This window comes from Elgaria multicarinata, chromosome 2, assembly GCF_023053635.1.
Source record: "Elgaria multicarinata webbii isolate HBS135686 ecotype San Diego chromosome 2, rElgMul1.1.pri, whole genome shotgun sequence".
Lineage (NCBI taxonomy): Eukaryota > Metazoa > Chordata > Lepidosauria > Squamata > Anguidae > Elgaria > Elgaria multicarinata.
This window is the reverse complement of record NC_086172.1, coordinates 145,926,596-145,948,208: the sequence shown is the minus strand read 5'-3', so window position 1 is coordinate 145,948,208 and position 21,613 is coordinate 145,926,596. Positions and strand designations below refer to the sequence as shown.

General features: G+C 45.2%; 1 protein-coding gene across 1 annotated transcript in view; it reads left to right on the top strand.

Annotated features, from left to right (window-relative positions):
- Window positions 1–9,463: 9,463 nt before the first annotated feature.
- The window catches only part of SYNDIG1L (synapse differentiation inducing 1 like), a 57,994-nt gene continuing 45,844 nt past the window's right edge, over window positions 9,464–21,613 (top strand). The window contains exon 1 of the mRNA XM_063117862.1: window positions 9,464–9,494. The gene's annotated coding sequence lies outside the window, so the exon portion shown is untranslated. The remainder of the gene's footprint in view (window positions 9,495–21,613) is intronic.

Sequence of the window (21,613 nt, the reverse complement as noted above, 5' to 3'; positions counted from 1 at the left end):
CCCATCAACCCTTAGCACCTGGACAGCAAACTGAGCAGGCACACAGGCTACCTGATCAGAGTCTTCCCCGCTATCTGGGATATATTGTATTTTTTTATTTAAATTAAAGTAATTATTTCTGAATTTGTACCTATACCTATGAATTAGCATGTGCAACCCTGTGTCCTCTTTTGTCCTCTTTTTTGGCAATGTGTACTGGACACCCCACTGAAAGATCAGGATGAAATAGAGATGTGAAGACAGTCTCTCCAGTATGTTGTGCCTCAGTGGTTTAGGGTGTTGTATATCATACCTTGAACTTTGAAATTTTTGCCGGATGTTCAAAATGGAGTCCCGTAAGGGCACATATCTGTATTTACACTGGATGCCTTCAGACATCTACTCTATTCCGGCTCTCTTCAAATAAGTGAGTGAGTTGAAGTGGATAAGATCCCTGTGGTGATAGCACAGCTGCCACCTCATGTCTTATTTCCATCCCTATTCCTTTCATTTCAGCTCAAGCTCCAGTGATGTTGTAAAGTTTCATTTCCAGAGACTTGATCTCCTGCCAAGAGCTGTTACATGCATCCCAAACTCTGTCTCTCAGATGCTAAAGAGGCACCATGCAGCTATTAAACTAGGGGTGTGTGGGAGAGCAATACCCAAACAATTGAGGTCTGCCACAGGTTGACCTGGTCTTTAATGTCCTTTAAAATTCCCCACAAACCAGACACCTGCAAGGCCAGATCTACACCGTGTGTCAAATCATTGCAAATGTGGAATAAAAAGAGGATATAACACTATGAAAGCAGTGTATAGAATGTGGATTGTGCCCCAATGTGCATCAGTGCACTTCAGTACTGCTATAAAGCAGTAGTGTAGATCTAGAGCATCATCAGACAAGCATTTTATCCCAGGCTCGTGACTTGCTGGTCACGGATCTTTGTGGGTTATTTCAACAACACAGTGATCCTGCCACGCTCCATTTCCCGGTTTTCGTGTTTTAAAATAAGCCACAGAAACCCTGACTTTTTAAAAATAAGTCGGGATTTGTCAGGCTATCAGTCAACAAATTAGATCAAGCTATCGAACTACTTAAAATATGCTTAAATGTAAACATATGTGACACTATCCAGCCCAAACTGGGCACTTTTGCATTGGGCTTGTGCTTAAATCGCGATCAGGTCCATGAAAACTCAAATAATTTGGCTAGGTCTTTTTGTGCTTTTACATCCAGAAGTCCAGCTCTCAATTACTTCGGGAGTGATTGTGCTTGATTTTCTTTTAAAAGACTAGTTAGCTTGGTTTCGAGAACACAATGGAATAGTTATTACCTTTGAAAATTCATTTCAGTTATTTGTGGCTTCCACAGCATTTTCTTTACTGGCGCTAAATCCCTGAGCTAAGCTGTCGATCCACTTGTTACTTCTTGGCAGGGGTTCAGGTGCCTAGTTCAAAGTGATCTTTTTTCTTTTTCTTTTGGCTGCCAATAATGCAGTGTTAACAAATTTGTCATAGTGTATTTATCTGTTACTGTGTCTGTTGTTCGATGAAGAATGCAAAGCTTAGCACATGTTGGCAATGGTACTCTCCCTGTCAAATATAATACTTGCTGCCTCCCACCACTGCAGGGAAACTGCAGAACATTAGCGCTGCTTTTTACCCACGTCTTTCATAGCCATAGAAGACTTCATGTTCCAAATGGAACCAACCCAGGAGTGGTGGTGTCACCTATAAAGCCTATAAAATAATAATGCAGTACATTATATGGTCTTTAAGATAATGAGATTGAGGTTTTCTCCAGCTTCCTGTGCTCTTTCTGCATCAAAGTACAATCAGGGGAGCACTTACATCTTCCCCTTTATGAGTCACTTTCAGTCATTCTTATAGATTTAAAGTGAGGTCCAGTAGAACAAAAGATTCTGTGTAGTGTTATGTTGTGTATAGAGAATTCTCCTTCTGTATTCCTTGATTAAGACAGCTATATTTTGTTCTTTTGTTCTTCCCTGCTGTGGATATGGTTTGATTGTTGTCTTGGGTTGTCTGAAGGCATCTCTTTTTTCTAGGTGTATCCAAGTGGGGAGAAGCATGTGCCGTTCCCCTCTTCTTTGAAAATGTGAACCTTCACCATTTAGTCCACCAGCCAATGGTGAAAACCACATAAAATGCAATGCAATGGTTCATTCCCAATGGCCATAGGAAACAACTGGAAGATAGTGGGGACCATCTCCAAATGCATTCTCTTTCCCTCCTTATTGTTTACTACAACTTTATTAGATTGTAAGCCTATGCGGCAGGGTCTTGCTATTTACTGTGTAATCTGTACAGCACCATGTACATTGATGGTGCTATATAAACAAATAAATAATAATAATAATAATAATAATAATAATAATAATAATCATCATCATCATCATCTTTAGGGAACAACTACAGGGATTGATTAAACAACAGTTTCTAATGATTGTCTCTATAAAGAGGCATACCCATTGGAATGTATTAAACCAAAGGTGATTGGAGGCTTATGTGCAAGTTAGTCTTTAGGCACCATCTCCAAATGGAATAGACCTGCAGAGTTTCCCAAAATTTCAAGGGATCATTTACAGACTAGGGCCCTCCTCCAATCACTCGATATGGATGCTCTTTCCTTCCAAAAGACCATAGGAATGCATTGGAAGGTTATTAACAGCCCCACAGGAAAGAGTAAAAGTCCTGTTATCGCTCACAGGTAAACACCCACAAGGGGCCTGATGCCATGCAATGGCCTTCCAAAGCCTCCGACAACACATCCCTCACCCCCAACCAGTAAATCTGTCTCTTTCAGGTTAACACTTCATGCATCTGATGACACGGATAGTGTCTGTGAAAGCTTATGCCAGAATAAATTGTTCAACTTTAAGGTACCACAAGAGCCTTCGTTACAATGTGAGACATATTGCTGAAGAATAAATTGTTTAAAAGGTAATGGAAGAGTCAGTAAGCATTGAAGCAGTCTACTTTTGGGGGGTTGGAGTTGGGGGGTGGTCCCTTAGTTTGCCTGTGACTAATGCTGGAGCTCCTACTGCTTTTCCTTGGCAACTGAGGAGCAGTCTGACCTTCTCCAATCCACAATCTTTTTATAACAGATTTTTTTGGGAGGCTGCAAACCATGACACATCCAAATGATTTCATCAGGAGTCCATCTGTGCACCAGTAATGGATCATGATCCTTCTATTACATCCCATTGTCAATTGCACTATATCCCTACATATCCCGACTGTTGGAAATAGCTGGGCCATCTTGTTCTAAGAGCAGGGAGAGCCTGCAAGCATTTTCTGGGATGTTGGTGGGGGTTCCCTATGGCTGGCAGTGACTAATGCTGGCGGCTTTAGATGTTCCCTTCTTGCAACTGAGCATTCCAATGAACTTCTTTGGCCACTCGGAAGAACGAAAGAAAAACACCTGTAAGGAACTACAGTCCACCTATGGGAATGTGCAATGCTTTCACATAAGAAATCCTGTGCCACATGTTGTGTGCTAAGGCCTGAACAAGAAGTAAAAGGCATGAATCTATTTGATTTTTCACTGTGAATGTCATTTATTGCTATTTCAATCCAGCAACAAAGCCTGGCAACTCTGCTGCTCGGATATCCCTACAGAGGTTTGGGAAAGCTAATCTCCTCGCATTGCCCAGCTTTGGGTAATTGCAGCACTTGAATTTTAATCCAACCAATGTGTGTGGCCCACATGGAGGAGGCTGCAGCAGTATTGGGGAAAGCCAATCTAGCAGTTTTGGACTGGGACGCTGTGTGGGCCAGATGATTCTGTTTTGGCAAGGGATCGCCTTGGACTGCCTCTCTGTCCATACCCCAAGCTCTTTGGAATGCATTTTCAGCAGCTTACCACTAATGTACCGAACAGATGCTTTTAAGAAAATTAGCAAGCTGCAGGGTAGGGTAGCTCTTCTGGGTGGGAAACAGTCTATTTTGTAGTGTCCTGTGCCTTTGGGGAGTGAGATTTGGATGAGTGCAGTAGTCGTTTGATTTTATGGCAACTGACTCCCAAGGCGAAGTGTCCTTTCAGCTTCTCTAGTAAGTTTTTTTTGGGGGGGGGTTCAGGAGCTCTTTGCAAGGTCTTGCCAGTGAAAAATGACCTCTTGGCTTTTCTAATAAGGTTTTGTCCATTGTCAGCCCTGCATATTTACATTTAATTAGCCTGGGCGGCCCAAACCTTGCTGCAAGCAGCTTGATAACCAGAACAAACCACAGAGGTGAGAGCACTGCAGGCATGCCAACCTATCTTGGGCCACACGCCAGCTGAATCTCCGCCTAGAGAATGAGGTATTTCCAGTGGTGCTTGGAGGGTCCTTATCTTACATGTTCACCTAGCTGATAAGATTGTCATCAAGTCTTATCACTCCAGATATTTAGAAGAGGTGTATCATACTGATAGCTTCCTTTATTGCTGTTGTCCAGTATTATATAATCCTCAAGGCCAGAAGCACAGCTGCTGACAATCCTTGCTTGACATCAGCTGTGTGCATCCATGCACAGTGCATTCTTGGGGCTGCTTTCTTCAGCTCTACCCACGGGCTCCTGTTATTTTGCCCTCTCTCCCACATATTTTCTCAGCTATGAGCTTATCTGGGAGCAGGGTCTGAATCTGAGAGACCTCTTGCTATGTTAAAATTCCCACAACGCTCTGATGTTGCTGCATGTCTTCACTTACGTAGACGTGGAACCAGAGCCATGGTGTGGATCTGTGCACTGTGATCTTACCAAAGTAGGGAATAGCTACTTCTAAATTGGGGAAATTAACTCAAACTCTCATGCAAACTCCAAAAGCATAGACCTTATTTTTACAGATTTTTGTTCCCAAAACACACAAATGCACATTCATTTCAGAAGAAAGAAATAACTTGGTTATTATCCTTATCCCCTCACACATGGGGCTAGTATACTAGTTCTAATAGGACTAACTTAACAGGATAGATAAAGACAAAGACTGGGGAGGCTAGCATTTGCCAAATAAGGAGAGAAATGGCACAATGGACGTCTGGAAAGCTATGTGGCCAAGGGAGTTTGGGTGCTGGTGATAACGGTGGACCAGGGGGCAGAAATGTATTAAGCTTCAATTTGTTTGCCCTCATTCAGTCCATTACTGACACCAGACACTGATTCAGAACTACAACAGCTTCCTTGGATTTGGAAGGAAAGACAGAGTTGGGTGTCATCACCATATTGTGGCACTGAACCCCCAAACTCCAGACAATCTCTCCCAGCAGTTTCATGTATATGTTTAATAGCGTAGGGGATAAGATGGAGCCCAGAGGGACACCGCAAGCCAAGGTCAAACTCCCCCTCCACCACCTTCTGAGATTGCCCCTCCAAGAAGTACCAGAGCCACCATATAACAGTGCCTCCCTGTTCCATTTCAGACAGAAACCCCAGAAGGATGCCATAGTTGATGGTACTGAAAGCTGCTGAGAGGTCCAGCAGAACTAACAGGGACATACTCCCTCTATCCAGTTCCCAGTGTAGATTGCCTACCAAGGTCACCAAAGCACTCTCTGTCCCATAATCAGGCCTGAAGCCAGATTGAAATGGGTCTAGATAACCTGCATCATCCAGAAATCCCTGCAACTGAGAAGCCACCACACATTCCAGCACCTTGCCCAAAAATGGAATTTTGAAGACTGCCTGGAAAATTATCCAAAACAGTGGGGTTCCAGGAGAGTGTTGTTGTTGTTTTTAAAAAAGGTCTTACCCCCACCTCTTTTTAGGCAAGATTGAATGAATGATATCTTGCCATAATGAGGCGTTCACCATTACCCACTCACCCAGTCCTCCCTCGGCTGCTTTCATAAGCTAGAAAAGGCAAGGGTCCTCAGAGCCAAATTTGACCCTCCTGGGGCCCCAATCTGGCCCTCCGGGGTTCCCCACATGGCCAAGCCCCGTTGCCCTGGCCCCAACCACTTTCCCCCAACCACAGATCATTTGGTGGCTTTTCTGCAGTTTCCCTCCATTCTAAAAGGTTGAAATGCCTCTCCTAAAGGATTTACAGTAAGAGCTGTAAGCCACACTATGCTGGCATTTTTTGTCTTTTTGGACCCACCCATTTTGCTTTCAGCCCCACCAATCACTGGAATGCAGCCCTCGAGAGCGTCTCTGAGACAGAATCCGGCCCTCGGGCTAAAAGTGGCCAATCAGCTGTCGACTAGGAACCCACAAGCAGCACATGGGTGCAACAGCACCCTCGCACTCATGTTCCCCAGTGACTGGTATACATAGGCTTACTGCCTCTGACACTGGAAGTAGCATATAGCCATCTGGACTAGTAGCCATTGATAGCCTTCTCCTCCAAGAATGTATCCAGCCCCCTTTTAAAGCCATCCAAATTGGTGGCCATCACTACACCTTGTGGTAGTGAATTCCATAGTTTAACCATGTGTTGTGTGAAGAAGTACTTCCTTTTACCTGACCTGGATTGGCCAAGCTAAGTATAAATAGATCCTGGCTTTTTGCCCCTTGCCTGGTCACCAAAGTCGAAATTGCATCATCCGACAACACCTGTGCAGCATCTTGAACTGCATGAAATTCTCTTTGTCTATTCCGCAGCACAAGCCTGTAGCTGCTCTATCTCCTTCCTATGAAATTATCTCATTTCTAGTGTTAGAAAGACAGCTGTCTTCAAGGGCCTGAGTTGAAAAGATTCTGCCCCTTTGTCTCTTTCTCTTTCTCTATTGAACCTAGCACAATGCAGCTGATCTCCTGGTGGTATCTATGTGGATGAAATAAAACACCCTCATTCAACCAAAACCTTAATGCAGAGCAGTGATTATGGATAAGAACAGTTTGTCACCTGTGGGCAAGCATATCTCTTAACACATTCATTCACTCTCTCTCTCTCTCTCTCTCTCTCTCTCTCTCTCTCTCTCTCTCTGGGCCATTGAAGCCATGCATACAATCTTAGTGGACAATGTATTGCATCTACATGTACTTGAAAAGTTAACAGGGTTTATTTTGTATTGGGTTATTATCTACCTATAATAATGGAAACATAAACCCATATCCTGTACTGTGTCTCTCTTTAGATCAGGTTCTAGACCTTTGGCTAGTTTCAGATTTCCAATCAGTTGAACATATATGATGCTGTCTTACACCGAGTCAAAGCTCAGAGAGCTCACACCATTAGTCTCATTAGGGATATTGCATTTTTCAACACACTTGTGCTAGCGATGGCGCATCAGAGGAGCATGGCATTAGTGGTGCGATGGTTTGTCTGCTGGGCTGGTGGTGAAGAGGAGCAGGAGAGCAGTCAGAGAACAGTGGAGCCCTCAATGGGTCTGAAGCAAGAGCCTCATAAGCTGCACATGCTCATTGCAGAGAGGCCATATCCAACTGGTCCTGCACATGCTTTGCATGCCACAGAAGGTTCCAGGTTCAATTCCTGGCATCTCCAGATAAAGAATCTCAGGTCACAGGACTAGGAAAGATTTCTTCCCTGAGACCTTGGACAGCAGTTGGAAACTGCCTTGGAAACAGTGTGCAAAAGTATATTTCAAGATAACTGTTGTAAGAGTCAATAGAAGTGTTGAACATATTAGTCCACTAAAGGCCATTTCACTCACTGGGGTTGTTCATGCAACACGTTAACCCACACTCAGTGTTTGTGTGTGGTTTGTTTTGAATCATGGGTTATTTGTTGAACTGTGGGTCAGTGTGTTGTCTGAATGCCACCAGGGTGGTTTGTTAACCATACAGTGTGACTTATTTTTCTTGAACAAGCCACCTTGAGAACCCATAGTTTGTTGCTGGGATTGTTCACGGTGGTTAAAAAACCACACTGCATAGTTAACAAGCCACCCTGGCTGCATTCAGGCAACACGATAACCCACCCTACAGAAAATGTGCTGCATTCAGACAACATGCTCACCCACGTTTCAACAAACAACCCATGGTTCAAAACAACCCACACTCAATCACTGAGTGTGGGTTAGCATGTTGAATAGTACAAGTATGAATAGTCCAAGTATGTTTCAGCAAATCTGAAACTACACTTCCTGACAGGGACCCACAGTTAATCCTGGTTCCCAGTTATATGTACCTGTACAATACACATGTTTGTACTTTGCAGCATTGACATGTTACATTTTTAGGTGTGCGCTTGAAATATCTTGGGGCTAAGTACATGTTACATGCAGATGGAGGCTCTCCACCTCTGAGCTCTCTCTCACTTGGTTCATTGGAAGCATGTTGTTTCAACTGGGGAAGGAGTGGGATGATTAACTCTTTCCCAATCTGTGATATATCCTCTTCAAATTGCCCCCAAGAGACTTCCCCCATGGGGTTCAAAAAAGCATGCATGTTGAAGCCCACCAGGGCAAGGTGGGCAGGGGAATACTTAGAATGGAGAAACGGCAGACAGAACAAGATTTAAACACTGTCTTCTCTCCCCTCCCCTCCCCCATTTCTGCTAGAAATCACTCTTAAAGCTGTTTTTCTTTTTTAAAGAATGGCGTCACATTTGCATGTGATGTGTAGTAAGTCTCCTAGGTATATATCTAACAATTGTAACGTGGAAAACAGCCCTAAAGTGTAGGCGGTGTGGAGGAAAGGAGAAGTGGGGGCATGAGAAGGAGTAATATTATGTCCCTGAAGGGGGGAAATTAAGGACGCTAGATTGAAAAGCGTGAGATAATAGAATGGGTGACATCAGTGGATGCCTTTGGTACTGTTTGAGAAGAGCTTGAAGCATTAGTTTTATAAGCATTTGGGAGAGGGGGATTTGTGAGTGGATGGGAGTTACCCTGGGAGTGTTTCCCTTTGGCACAATTATGTGGGTGTGAAGCATAATTAATTTCATTGATTTCAGAGGAACTGTCATGAAAAAATTGGAACAGAATCCTGCTCTTATTTTTTGCCCAAAGGGTGGCTGTTTCAGTCTGTTACAGCCAAGAATCCTGTGACATCTTTAACTGGACAGTCATCTTCATGCATCTGGTGAAATAGGCTCTTGCCTAAGAAAGTGTTGTTAGACTTTCTTAGGCAAGATCTTTCAAATGTTACTTTGTGCCAAACTATTCTTGTGGCATATCTCCCTTTCACAAGGGAAAAGCTCTGCATTTCTATTTCAGGGGCAAAACTAAGCTTTTGTCTTTCTAGCAAAGAGGTCACCTTGGATGTCTTTATTAGACTTCAGATTTTGCTGTGAAACAGCTGGGCTACATTTCCTCAAGAGGTTTAACTCTGTCTCCTGTGGCTTGAACAGAGACAAAAGTGTGTGTGTTTATCACAAATGTGTTAATCTGCTCATCAATGCAAGGATATCTGTTATATGATATCACCCAACAACGGTTTTGTGAATGGCCACTGTAAATACGGTCTGATGTTCAGCAAGAACAACATTGCTCAAAAACCTTGATCTCTCAGTCAGTGTGCACAGGCCAAAGTTCAAAAAGCCACATTCTGAGCAGTGGCAGTGCATTATGTAACACAGCAGACCTATCACAGGTTTTAGCAGTTCCTAATGTTTGGTAAGTATTCTTTATTTTAAAATATCCATTATTTTATCTTTAAAAATTATAAAGAAAAGTTATGAATAAAAAAGGTAACCAGCTGACCTGTTGCAGCTTATGACTTATTTATATAGTACTATAGCGTTTACAGTATTTGAACTGCTAAGTGCTCTGTAACATTGCCTCAAAGTAAAGCTGGATCATTTTTGTAGTTAGTACCCAAACGATCTGTAGAACCTTGAAAGAAAGGATACGGGCAATGGCTTTTTGCCACTCTAGCTCATTGCAGACTAGAGAGAGAGAGAGAGAGAATCAATGCAGGAATCCACCTTAAAGCATATATATCACAGCCACTGAGCTCAGCTTGATGGCCCCTCAGCCCAGCACCCCAGGTGACCACCCAGCTCACCCACCCTAAAGCCAGCCCTGAAGAAAGGATTATGCTAAATTCATGGAGGATCTGTTCAATAGGAGCTATTGATGAAGCTGCCTTCTAGAGTCAGATCACTGGTTCATCTAGCCACTCTGTTCTGGCAGTGGATCCTGAGGATCTCAAGAACTTTCTCAGTATGGGCTACCTTTTTAGCCAGAGATGCAATGGTTTCAAGGCTGATACAAGCTCTCCTACTGCCTGATGTGGTAGAGCACACGTGTGTCTCTGCTACTTCTTGCCCACCCATCCCCATTGCCTCCTCTGCCATGTCTCCCACCCCACACCAATGTGAAGATTCTCCCAGAGTGGATACGTGGATGGGTGGGCGATCTCCAGGGACACCAATCCCACAGTGCCTGGCTCTGAGGAAGGACCCAACAGAGTCAGGCATTTTGGCCTGGCCAGCTCTCTCCACAAAGCCATGCCAATCCCTTTTTTTGGGCCAACCAGGCTCCTGTGAGGGGCCCTCTTGGCCAAAAGGGGACCACATAATTGCTGCTCTTCCTGCTCTGTTGCCTGAGGTGGGGGAATTCACCTTGTCTCATGGGAGGGCTGGTCCTGAACCATCAATTACCAGATGCTGCAGGTGAACCAATAGGGTTGGATGCTTTCGCCCCCAGCATCTGATAACAAAATGGTGTACTGTCCCTAAACATGGAGGTTCAGTTTGGCTGGAATAGCTAATGGCCTCTGGTGGATCTATCCTCCATGAATATAACTCAACGCTTTTTGAAAATTGTGTATGCTAGGCCCACTGTCTGTCGTCACAACTTTTGGTAGGTGCCCAGGGATGTCTGGCTGTTGGAGGCAGAATACTAGATTAATCTTGATTTGATCCAGCAAGAACAGTCTTCATGTTCTTGTGTTTCAAGTACACCCAAACAGCTTTTCCTCCATGTGGAAGTTCCCCTAGGCATTTTTGGTTTTTTTAGAGAATCTTTCCTCAGTAAGGAAAAAACACACATGTGATTGTTCAGTACCACCGGGGTGGGTGGGTGGGTGGGTGGGGGATAAAATGTTTCGACTCAGACTAAAAAGAAATAAAAATACATCACAGGATAAAATGGGGGAGTGTAGGCATCTCTTTATTTTAACTGAGAGAGAAATTCAGTGAGGTAGGTGAATTAGCCATTCCCATCCACTCCTGTTAGCTATCTGCCTACACAGCATCACCACTAAGGCTGGTGAATGATGCATGCTTGGCAAACACACAGCATTCACAGAGGGCTCAAGCTAGCCTTTTTCATGAAATCCCACAATCTTCTCAGCAAGTCCCTGTTTCACCCTGATGGAGCCTTCCTGGGGTGGGAGGTAGGGGAATTGGGGGGGGGGAGTCTGTTAATGTGGACATCAACCCAGTGGGCAAACAAATTGAATGGCAAATTACCTTCGTTATTGAAAAAAACCCTCTTTTTAAAATTATCGTTAGTAAAGATTAAAGAATTTCATCCACCCCAACCTCACTAAGTCTCACTGAGCTCATAGGATTGCAACTTACATGGCAGAATTCTGCATGTCTGGTTAAGATATAAGTCCCACTGAGTTCAATGGGATTTACTCCCAGGTAAGTGTGTTTAGGATCATTGCCTCAGTTTAATCATCTGGCTTTTAATGTACTAAATATAAATATATTTGCATATTTTGGAAGCTTCAGCGTAATTGCCTTTTAAAGGTGTGAAATCACACATACAATTTAATAAGAAAAAAGAAAAAAGTGGGGATCATCCATCCATCTCCGCAACAGAAATTCACATTGCCTTCCCCATTCCCTTCAAATCTTTCCAGCTACTGGAACCCACCGAATGGTCTAGGAGTAGGGGTTGCAGCACTGCTAGGGCTGGGCAGGTGTGGACCTGCTCTTCCCCCTTGGATGGGGGAGCCTCATGTAAGAGCCGATCTAATATATACATGGGGGTGGGGGGGAGGAACCCATCTACTGATGTGTAAATTGATTAGACATTGCTGCCTTGTTTAAAATTGAATTTGCCTTAAAGAAACCAATCTAGCCGATAAATTACATTGTTCAGATCTTGTGCAGAACTGCAAGCCTATATGCGTTTACCTGGGAGTAAGCTCCAACGGATGGAGTGAGCCTTACTTCTGAGAGTCGACATGCATAGGATTGGGCTGTTTACTTCCAGTCAACTAAAGGGGGGGGGGGGCGGAGGATTCGGTTAAGGGAAGAAGGGCGCACATCTGGAACAGAAAACCGTCTTTCTGGACTCAGCTCTTCTTCCGTCCCATCCCCCTCTCTGGCCGCGGCATTGCTGCTGCTGCCCAGGAAAGAACTACAGTCCGCGCTCGGGGGCCTGGAGGGACGGAGCTGGGGGGAAACGCAAAGGGTCTGAGGCGCTCGGGCGGGGGGAGGCGTCGAAGGGGGAAGGGACAACGAGGCACGTCTAGCGGCGCAGCTCCCCCCCCCCCCCCCGCCGCCGTGAGCGGGAGGCAGGGAGCGGGGCGCTCTGAGCAGCGGGGATCTCTCGCCCGGCCGGAGGCGACGCGAGGCGTTGCTGCAGCTGCGGGGCCGGGCGCTTCCCCGCCAGTGCTCTCCGTCTCGCTCAGGCGCAGCCCCAGCGCCTTGGCTCCGCCTGTGCCGCCGCCTCTTCGGCTCTGCCCTGCCTCCCGGAGGCTGACCCTCCGCCCGCGCGGTGCCCACCTGACGCGCTCTCCTGCCCAGGCAGGTGGCAACCAGGAGGCGAGGAGCGGCCAGCCCGCCCCAGGATCATGCCTGCGCCCGGCTTCCTGCGCGCCGCCTGGCTCCCACTCGCCGGGTGAGGCAGCCGCCACCGCCGCCTCGTCTCCGGTAAGGCTCCCGCAGGACCCTCCAGCCGGTTCTCGGCTGCCGGCGAGGCGCGGGGACCCTCGAAGTGGAGTCCTCCCGCGGCGCGCCCTCGCCAAAGAGTGGGACCGAAATCGCGGGACTGGGCTTGGGGCGCGGGGAGAGGGAGACCCCAAAGCCGGGCGGGGCGGGGGCGAGCGGGTCTCTTTAGTGCTGTTGGAGCGAAGTTTGGGGGCATTTGGGTCCTCCGCGCGTGCCTCACTGATTTCAATGGAACCGAAGGGGAAAGGTGAGTTCAGCGGCCTGAGGCTGCGGTGATGGGCGCGGATTGAGTGCGCTAGGCCCACCGAGGGGGCTCCTGGCTCCTGGCTGTCCCGGGGGAGGGGGCTAAGCAAGGGCGGAGGCTCGATCCGGCGAGTTTCCCCGCAAGGACTGGCCTAGCCTGAAATGCCTTTGCCTGGACGGCGGCGCATCCCGTAGAACAGCCTTCTCCAACTCGGCGCCCGCTGCACGTTTTGGACTACAACCTCCCATCATCGCTGACTATTGGCTAATGGGAGTTGATCCAAAACATCTGGAGATCACCCGGTTGGGAAAGGCTGCCCTAGCAGAAACACCTGCTGTCGCCTGGTCATCCGCGCTGGCTGCCCTCACTTCTCCGCTGCCTCAAATCACGCCCTGGATCGGCCACCTGCAGAAAGCCCCGAAGAAGGAAAATAAGAACAGCCCGATCCTAAGCATGTTTACCTGGAAGCAAATTCCACTGAGTTCATGGGGATTACGACTGGGTAAATGTGCATTAGAATGCAGCCGGACAAGCGATCCTAAGCAAGTTGAATAGGAAGTAAGTCCAATTTATATCAGAAGTATTTCTTTCCAAGACAGTGTGTTCAGGATCAGAGCTTTGGTCTAAAAGCAGAGCCAGACAATATAATCCCCAGTTCAGTGAGGTTGGAGAGGACTTGTTCACCTCTGCCACTTGAATTTCTTCAGGGAAAGCTCCATAAATCCTTCCTCCCCAAAGAGAAGGCAAGACCTGTTGTGCAGAACAGAATAATATTTCTCACATGAGCTGGGGAGGGTTCCCTTGGGTTTGTGGCTACTCTAAGAGGCTCATAAAGATGATCCTATTTTATCCTCGCAAGACCACAGTGAGGTAAGTCAGGCAGAGAGATGACTAACCCCAGATCATCCACTGTATTTTGTGGCGGGATGGGGGATTTGAACCCAGGGGACTTACGAGTCCATGTCCAAGACTATGTCCATTAAATCCACTCTGCCTCTCTGGGGGCATTTGTTTTAACTGGGGAGACCCAACTATGGTTACCCTCTAGGCATGATTGCCTCTCACAAGTGCTTACAAGTTACCTAGGGCTACAGAAGTTCCATCTTGCTATAGCAGCCGAGAAGTAAAACACAGTTGCTGAGGAATGCTTTTCTGTCACAATATGGACCAAAAAACTGGGGGAGCATTGTTTGCTGCAGTTTCAGTACTGGCTGTGTTTGTGCAGTCAGGGTCCCACAATGGATGCACCGAGAGTCACCCTCCGCTTTATTCTTGAGGCTCCATCGTCAGCTTTGGGGGCAGATGCTGTGGCAGTTCTTCTGAACTGATGCTGAAAGAGTGTGTGTGCATGCGTGTTTCATAGCCTGCATCTGTCGTGCTGGTGCGTGACACTTGCACACGTACTGCTGGAATTGTTTTTTTGCTTACATTTGAATGTTAAACTAACATTGGCTAGAGTGCATGTTCATTTTTGATCAAAAATTGCTCCATTCCACTTTGTGTCTGGCATGGACAGGATCCACTCATGCACACAGATGACATGAGAGTGGCTGAAAAACACTTTTAGGGTCAGGCGTGGAAAAACATGCCCTGTGCCCCAACAGTGTCCGACTTGCATTTTCATTTCCATGCTGCCTGCCCTCCCCCAGCCAGCTAGCTCTGTGAAAGCCCAGCATCCACTGCTTCATGATCTGAAGATGGGGGATCTACTATTCCTCCAGGCAAATTAGTTTTACTTCCAGGATAATTGCTGTCTTTACACATTACCCCATAGGCTGCAGTTATCCTGAGGGCAGACTTCCACTCACCTCTGCTTGATTTCTTTTTATCACTCTTTAGAGGTGGGCATGGAGCTACCTTGAGGTACGCTGTATGCCCACCTTACCTTGAGGCAAGCTGCATGCCGCACACTTCGGCACAGAAACCAAAGTGGGAAACCTAGAAAGGCTCCCCCACACTGAATTTCTCATTTTCTCTTCCTGGCAATATTTTGGTGTTATGGTGATAAAAGCTCACGAAGGACACCACTTGCAATATCCACCCCCATCCACCTCGCCCTGTCCACCTTGTGCAACTGGGATAGGATCTTTCCTTGCAGTAAAATGTGCTTTCATCACTCTGCCTCATCCTGTCTTCTCATGCTGGTTACCCTATTGTTACATGCTGATTCATTAATTAATTGCAGGTTTAAAATGTGGAGTTCAAATCAGGTTTTGTTAGAAGTGTCTTCTTATGAAAGGAGGTAGTTTGAAGTCATCCACATGAGTCTCTTAATTTAGACAATATGTCCAAATTGGTTTTTCGAACAATACATGGTTTAGTTCATAGAAACCATTCTCTTCCTCTTCTTTCTTTTTTCTGATATAATATGTTCTTAAAAATAGCACCTAGATTCGGTATTACTTAACTGACTGGTTAAAAGCAAGACAGTTAATTGACTTACCCTGAATCAATTGGCAGTTCTAACTTTGTTGAAGAGTCCAAAATGCAGCAATCCAGTCCAGTCTTGGGTTGGGGTGTGGACAACACACAGTTTTGCGTGAGTTGGATCCAGATTTAGGCACATGCAACTGGGCTGACAGAAGTGGTCTTCCTTGCCCCCCCCTCCTCACAGCAGCCCCTCCATCCTCCTGAAAATGTTACACAGAGTGTTGGGGGACCCTGCTGAATAGACTGAGCTGTGGTGCAAGGGACAAGGGGGAACTCCCAAAATCAGGTAGATGCACCTTCTGTGAGTGGACCCCTTCCACCCATGGAAGGCAGGGATCCAACCCTGTGACTTTATGGTAACACACCTGTGAATGATCCCAACTTAGAGTTTCCAAAATTGATGGTCATAACCATAATAATGAAAAGGAGCTGTTTAGTCACAAGCTCTCCATATACTGCAGTCCCAGCTGTCTTAAGATAGAGATAAAATGGCATGAGGACTGTTGAGGTGAGGTGAGGTGGGGTGGGGTGGGGAGAAAGCATCAATGGACAGGTGTAGATGTGCATAGGGAGTATGCAGGTAGGGGGTGGGTGGGGAAGAAGTGATGCAAGAGATGCCTAGCACTGCAGGTATACCCGATACTCAGCGAGGTTTCTAAGATGGGCAGCGTAGGATGATCTTGTAAATTCAGAAGAGAGGTTCACCAACATTAAGATGAAGGCCACTTCATTTGTGGCATGCTTTCTGCAGGGAGGTAGACCATGCGTAGAGAAAAGATTGAACATTGTCATGTATGATGGCTAGTGGGAGAGTCTGTTTTCTCATGAGTACCCAGAACAGGTAGCGGCTGCCTCACCTGTGTAATTTAATGGTATAAATTCTTGTGCCATACTTCATGTCAGACCACATAAATGCCATGAAGAAATAAAAGCATTGCGCTGGAAGGGCCAAACTTGGCATTCTATGGAAAAGCACGTAAGACACTTCCAGTGGCCACACAAAACAGCTTTGCTGATGCTGGTGATGTGGAATGCAGAAGTGAGAGGGGATGTTTGCTTTGCTTTGCTTCAAATTTACCCTCCAAGCTACTCTCCCTGGCACAGCTCCAAATGCACGTTTGGAACCCTGTTGGGTGGTGGGGAGCAGAGCGGAATATATTTGAAGCAGAAAAGTGGAGAGCACAAAAAGGGTGAAACCCCCTTCTCCCAAACCTGCTTTTTAGTGTGTGTGTGTGTGTGTGTGTGTGGTGTAATGCAACTACAAATATTTGCATGTAGTCATTAGTTTAGCTCTCAAAAACATAACACAACCTTTTTCTTCTTTCTTTCTTTGGGCCTGTTTAGACAACACGCTAAACCATGGTTAGGTCACTAACACTTTTGCAGCAAATAGTTAGTGAGTGTGTTTAAACTGCGGCTACGTAGCCACCATGATTAGGAATGGTCCACACACCACTTTAAGTCATCTTTCACACGGCACACTAAGCCATGATGTTTAGCTCAAAATGCTTAACCATCGTGGCTTAATGTTTCGTCTGAACAGGATCATTCTTTCTAAAATTATAGCCCGTCCTTCAGCGTTACAGTCCCAGGGTGGCATATATACATATCAATAAAATAACTTAAAAACAACTGTGAAAAACCTCAATACATACTAATTCACTGCATGGGAAAGCAACAGCATCCCGTCCTTCATCCACTTCCAAAGGCCTGAGTAAAGAGGTGCAACTTGGCTTGCCGATGAAATGCAAACAATGAAGGTGTCAGATGTACTTCAGCGGGGAGGGAATTACACAACCTTGAGGCTGCAACAGATAAAGCTCTTGCCACTCCAGGAACTCTTGAGGGTGTCATGATTGATAACAGGACCTCCCCGCTAACCTTAGCACTTGGACTCGTCTATAGGGGAAGAAATGCTCTTTCAGATATTTGGGAACCAAGTTATTTAGGGCGTTCTCTGTTAACATAACTGATAAACAATTTTGCTTGATTCCCTAGACTGTTTTTTTTAGATGAAACAATGTCTAAAGGTTTCAGACCTAAGAGACAAAAGTCTGCCTTTCTCTCTTTCTTTTTTCTTTCCTACATTTTCTAAAATTACATCTCTCTGAAAATTCTCGTCTAATTTTCTCCTCCAGTCCTCTTCAGCCCTTCTTGCTATTAACACTCCTTCCTTCTGCAGTGTGTCTTTTAAGCATTTGGGAAATTATTTCCCCAGAGAGATGTATTACAAGCACTTTTACAAGACAAATCTCCGATTGTCAGTTTTTGCTTTATTCCCTAGACTTTTTTAGATTGAGGCAGCTGCTTCTGAAGGTTTCAGATCTGAGAGACATAAAAGTTCAGTGCTGAGGCCAGGGCTCTCCATGTAGACCAGACATTTCCAATAAATCTAAATCCCACATGCCCTCAAAAGTCCCTACATTCTTTGCTTCAGAAAAAGTATTTACATATATTTATTTGGCATTTTCCCCTCTAAGGAAATACAATTCCAACCACCTGAGTGCAGAGGACAAGGAGAAAAAGGGAGCCAAACACACGGAAAATAAACAGAATAGCTGCCGTGGAGGAGAAGGGGAGTTTTAAGAGAACAGGAGCCATAACAAGCTATGCTCAGCCATTATTTGTCCCATCAACCATTAACTCCATGCAATGGTGCAGCTGGATAATGTTAGGCTCTGCTCATAATGGTCTTGGTAGGACACCCTGCCCCCGCCCCCTTTAGACGGCCATATGTATTGCTTCAGTTGCAGAGCATGCAACTAACATTTCTCTTCCCCCACATTCTGTGCTTTACAATTGCTTCTAAATACCTGATATGTTAGAACAACCAAACAAACACAGATTTTGACAACAATGATAAAAAGGAAATGCCTTGAGCATGTGCAGGTTTGCATTTTAAACTCAAATCATAGCTCCAACATTGACCCAGAAATAAAATGGACTTTGCTTCTGCTGCCCTGATGCTAAACAGATTTAATTGGGGAATTTATTTATTTATTTATTTATTTATTTATTTATTGCATTTATATCCCGCCTTTTTTCCTCCAAGCAACTCAAGGTGGCGGACAGAATCCTCCTCTTCTCCATTTTTATCCTCACAATAACAAACCTGTGAGGTAGGTTCGGCTGAGAGTCTGTGCGACTGGCCCAAAGTCACCCGGTGAGCTTCCATGGCCAAGTGGGGACTAGAACTCGGAACTCCCAACTCCCAGTCCAACATTCTAGCCACTACAGCACACTGGCACCATTTTGTTCTAGAAAAGGGTAATAGTTTTTTAAAATAATAAAAAAGATACAATGAGCACATACATCCCTATTACATTTTTAAAATAAATAAGGCAAAAAAGATGCTGCAGAGAGTCAGTCTTAATCAGCCCCTGGCCTGGCATATCCATGCCAGGCCTGGGGCTGATGTTGGGCCGTTTGCTGCTGCCGCCGCCCTCATCAGTTGCTGCTCTCTGAGTGACCCTTTTGGTGGCCCCTGGGCCTCAGGACCCTGGACTTTGTCGCTGAGGTCCAGCCTTAGATGCACCATTGGCTCTATGATTACAACCTGTTCCATTAGTATTCATGATGTCACCTTGAAAAACACAAAAGCTGAGGACTTGCAGGCCTGATTTTTATCATGCAATTCTATTGCCTCTTTCATGGAGCTTTACAGAGTGCGGTGACCAGATGTCCTGATTTCCCACTTCCATCTTTTTTCTCACCATAGAAAATCAGTTAAGGAGGGAAAGGCAGAATAGCTGCATAGATGCCTTTTGACTGGTAGAGCTAGAAGCCGTCTGTTTGGATGCACCCCAAATCATGGAAAACCCACTATATTTCCCATTATTATGTTCCTATCCCAGGTGTGGAAAGGAAAATACCAAACTTGCTATAGTTCCAAAAGGGTGTAAGATACTCATTTACTGATTTCTCAAAGGCTTTCAGCTACAGCCAAGGAATGTGAAGTAGTCATGATAGTGAAACTTTTGTGTCGATTCTTCCTGCGGGATTTCATTCCAGCCCAACAATTCCTCCACAGCTCAATGGTAGAGCTCCTACTTTGCATGCGAAAAGTCTTAGATTCAAGTCCCAGCATCTCCAGTTTAAAGAATCAGGTGACAGATAATGGGAAAGAAGATCTCTGGTGAAGACCTCTCTCAGCAGGGCTGGCCCTCCCAGGAGTTGGGGTAAATCGCCTGCCTCAGGTAGAAGATCCAGAAGTGTGGTGGACCATCACCAAAAGGGCCCACCACCATCCTATGCCCTACTCTGCGAAACACAGACAGAATGGATTTAACAAAATCCATATATTCCTAGCTGTGAGTTATCAAATTATGACATGTATGAACTATCCCTGACTCCACAACATCTTTCTAGTATCTTCACACTAATGAGACAGGGGAAACCAGAGATGGAGTCCCATATGTTCTATTGGGACACACTCTGGCAGTCAACATGTACTCATTCACAGAAGAATAAAATCAGAGGTCCTCTAGGCAACCCCCCTGCTGATTCAGGACACCCAGTAATATAATATATTTGATATGTGGGCCATCCAGCCTCCACTTAGACACCCCTAGCAAATGAGAGTCCATCACCTTCTGAAAGAGTCTGTTCCAAGGTTGAACACCTTGCACCATCAGGAAGTTCTTCCTAATGTTTAGTTTAAATCCTTTTTCTTGTAGGTTGAACGCATTGGTGAAAGCAGCTCTGCATAATTGGCCTGTGACAAGCAAATTTCCTTTATCACACACACATACCCCCCCACACTTTTCTCACTCATAACATTTCCTTTTTTTATAGCTACTTTTCAAAATAATCATTCCACAAAAACACTCCTGTGCTTCTATCATCACCACAAATGCAAAACCAGAGTCTGGTTTTCTTTTTCTTCATGTTTTTCTTTTGATCAGGGGGATTATGAGAATTTTGATCAGTCCCTTCTCTGGATAGATAAATGATGTGTAGAGTACTATTAATGTGTTGTTGTTGTTTTAAAAAAATTTTTTATTAAAAGTTGAAAATATACTGCTGTTATGAAGTGCAACTTACAATCAACGGAACTGTGCATTACTATCTAATATGCATTGATAAACAATTCAAGTATCTGTTACAATGCAGCTTAAAGATATCATAGTAATAAAGTGCCCGTTTGTGAGCTGATTCATCCTACTACCTGAACTATACAATCTAAATAATTTGAATACTGCTAGATTTTTCATAATTAACATGCTCTCGTTTGCCTCAAGTATGTTTTCACTTTTGTTGTTATACCAAACAGGTGATAGCTAAATATATATCCCTTATATATATCACTTGGCCTAGTTGCAGAATGGGCTGTATCTATGGTTTGGGGGTGTTGGATCTGCCTTCCATTGACAGAAAGGGGTCTGCTCACAGAAGATCCCTTTGCCCAATTTGGGGGGAAAACCCCTCTCCCTACACCGCAGTTCAACTCATACATCAAGGTCCCCCACCCTCTGTGTAGCATTTTCAGAGGACTGAAGGGGCTGCTGTGGGAACAACGGGGGTGAGGAAATCTGCTAGCCCAAATGCTTGTGCCTAAATCTGGATCTAACCCTGGGGAGACAAATTATTGAGTTGGCATGGTCAGGCACTTGCAAAGGGCCCACACGCCAGCAGGGGGCACTGGCAAGAGCCTCCTGCCCTCCCCCCTTCGCCATGGTAACCTACTTGTTCATGCCCCTCTCACTCTGGCCCAGGCAACAGTGGTGGTGAAAAGGAGAAGCACTAGATACCACTGCTTGCTTGCACACGGTCCTGCTTGCCTGGCAAGCAAGAAGGTGGTAGCCATGATAAGGAAAAGGAGGAAGAGAAGCATCAGCATCAGCAGCTGGCAACAATAGCAGTGAGAAGGTGCTTGCTGAGGTAGGCAGTGCATTGAGAGAGTCTTGCCCAAGGGGCCTTCAAAAATACTGGATTCTGTAGTGAAGAGATCTATGTTCTGTTCTGAGGTACTGTTCTCTGGTTGCTGTTATTTATTGCTAATGTTTATATACCACCTTATTTGCTAAAAAGCCATCAAGGTGGTGCACAACAATTTAAAAACAACAAAACCTTAATACAGTAAAAACAATTAAAACAGCAGTGCAACATTAAACCTACATAATTTAGGCTGTATTAAAAAGATGTGTCTTCACATGCTTTCTAAAGCCAAGAGAGTGGGGGCCAGTTGTAGTTCTTAAGGGAGCATGTTC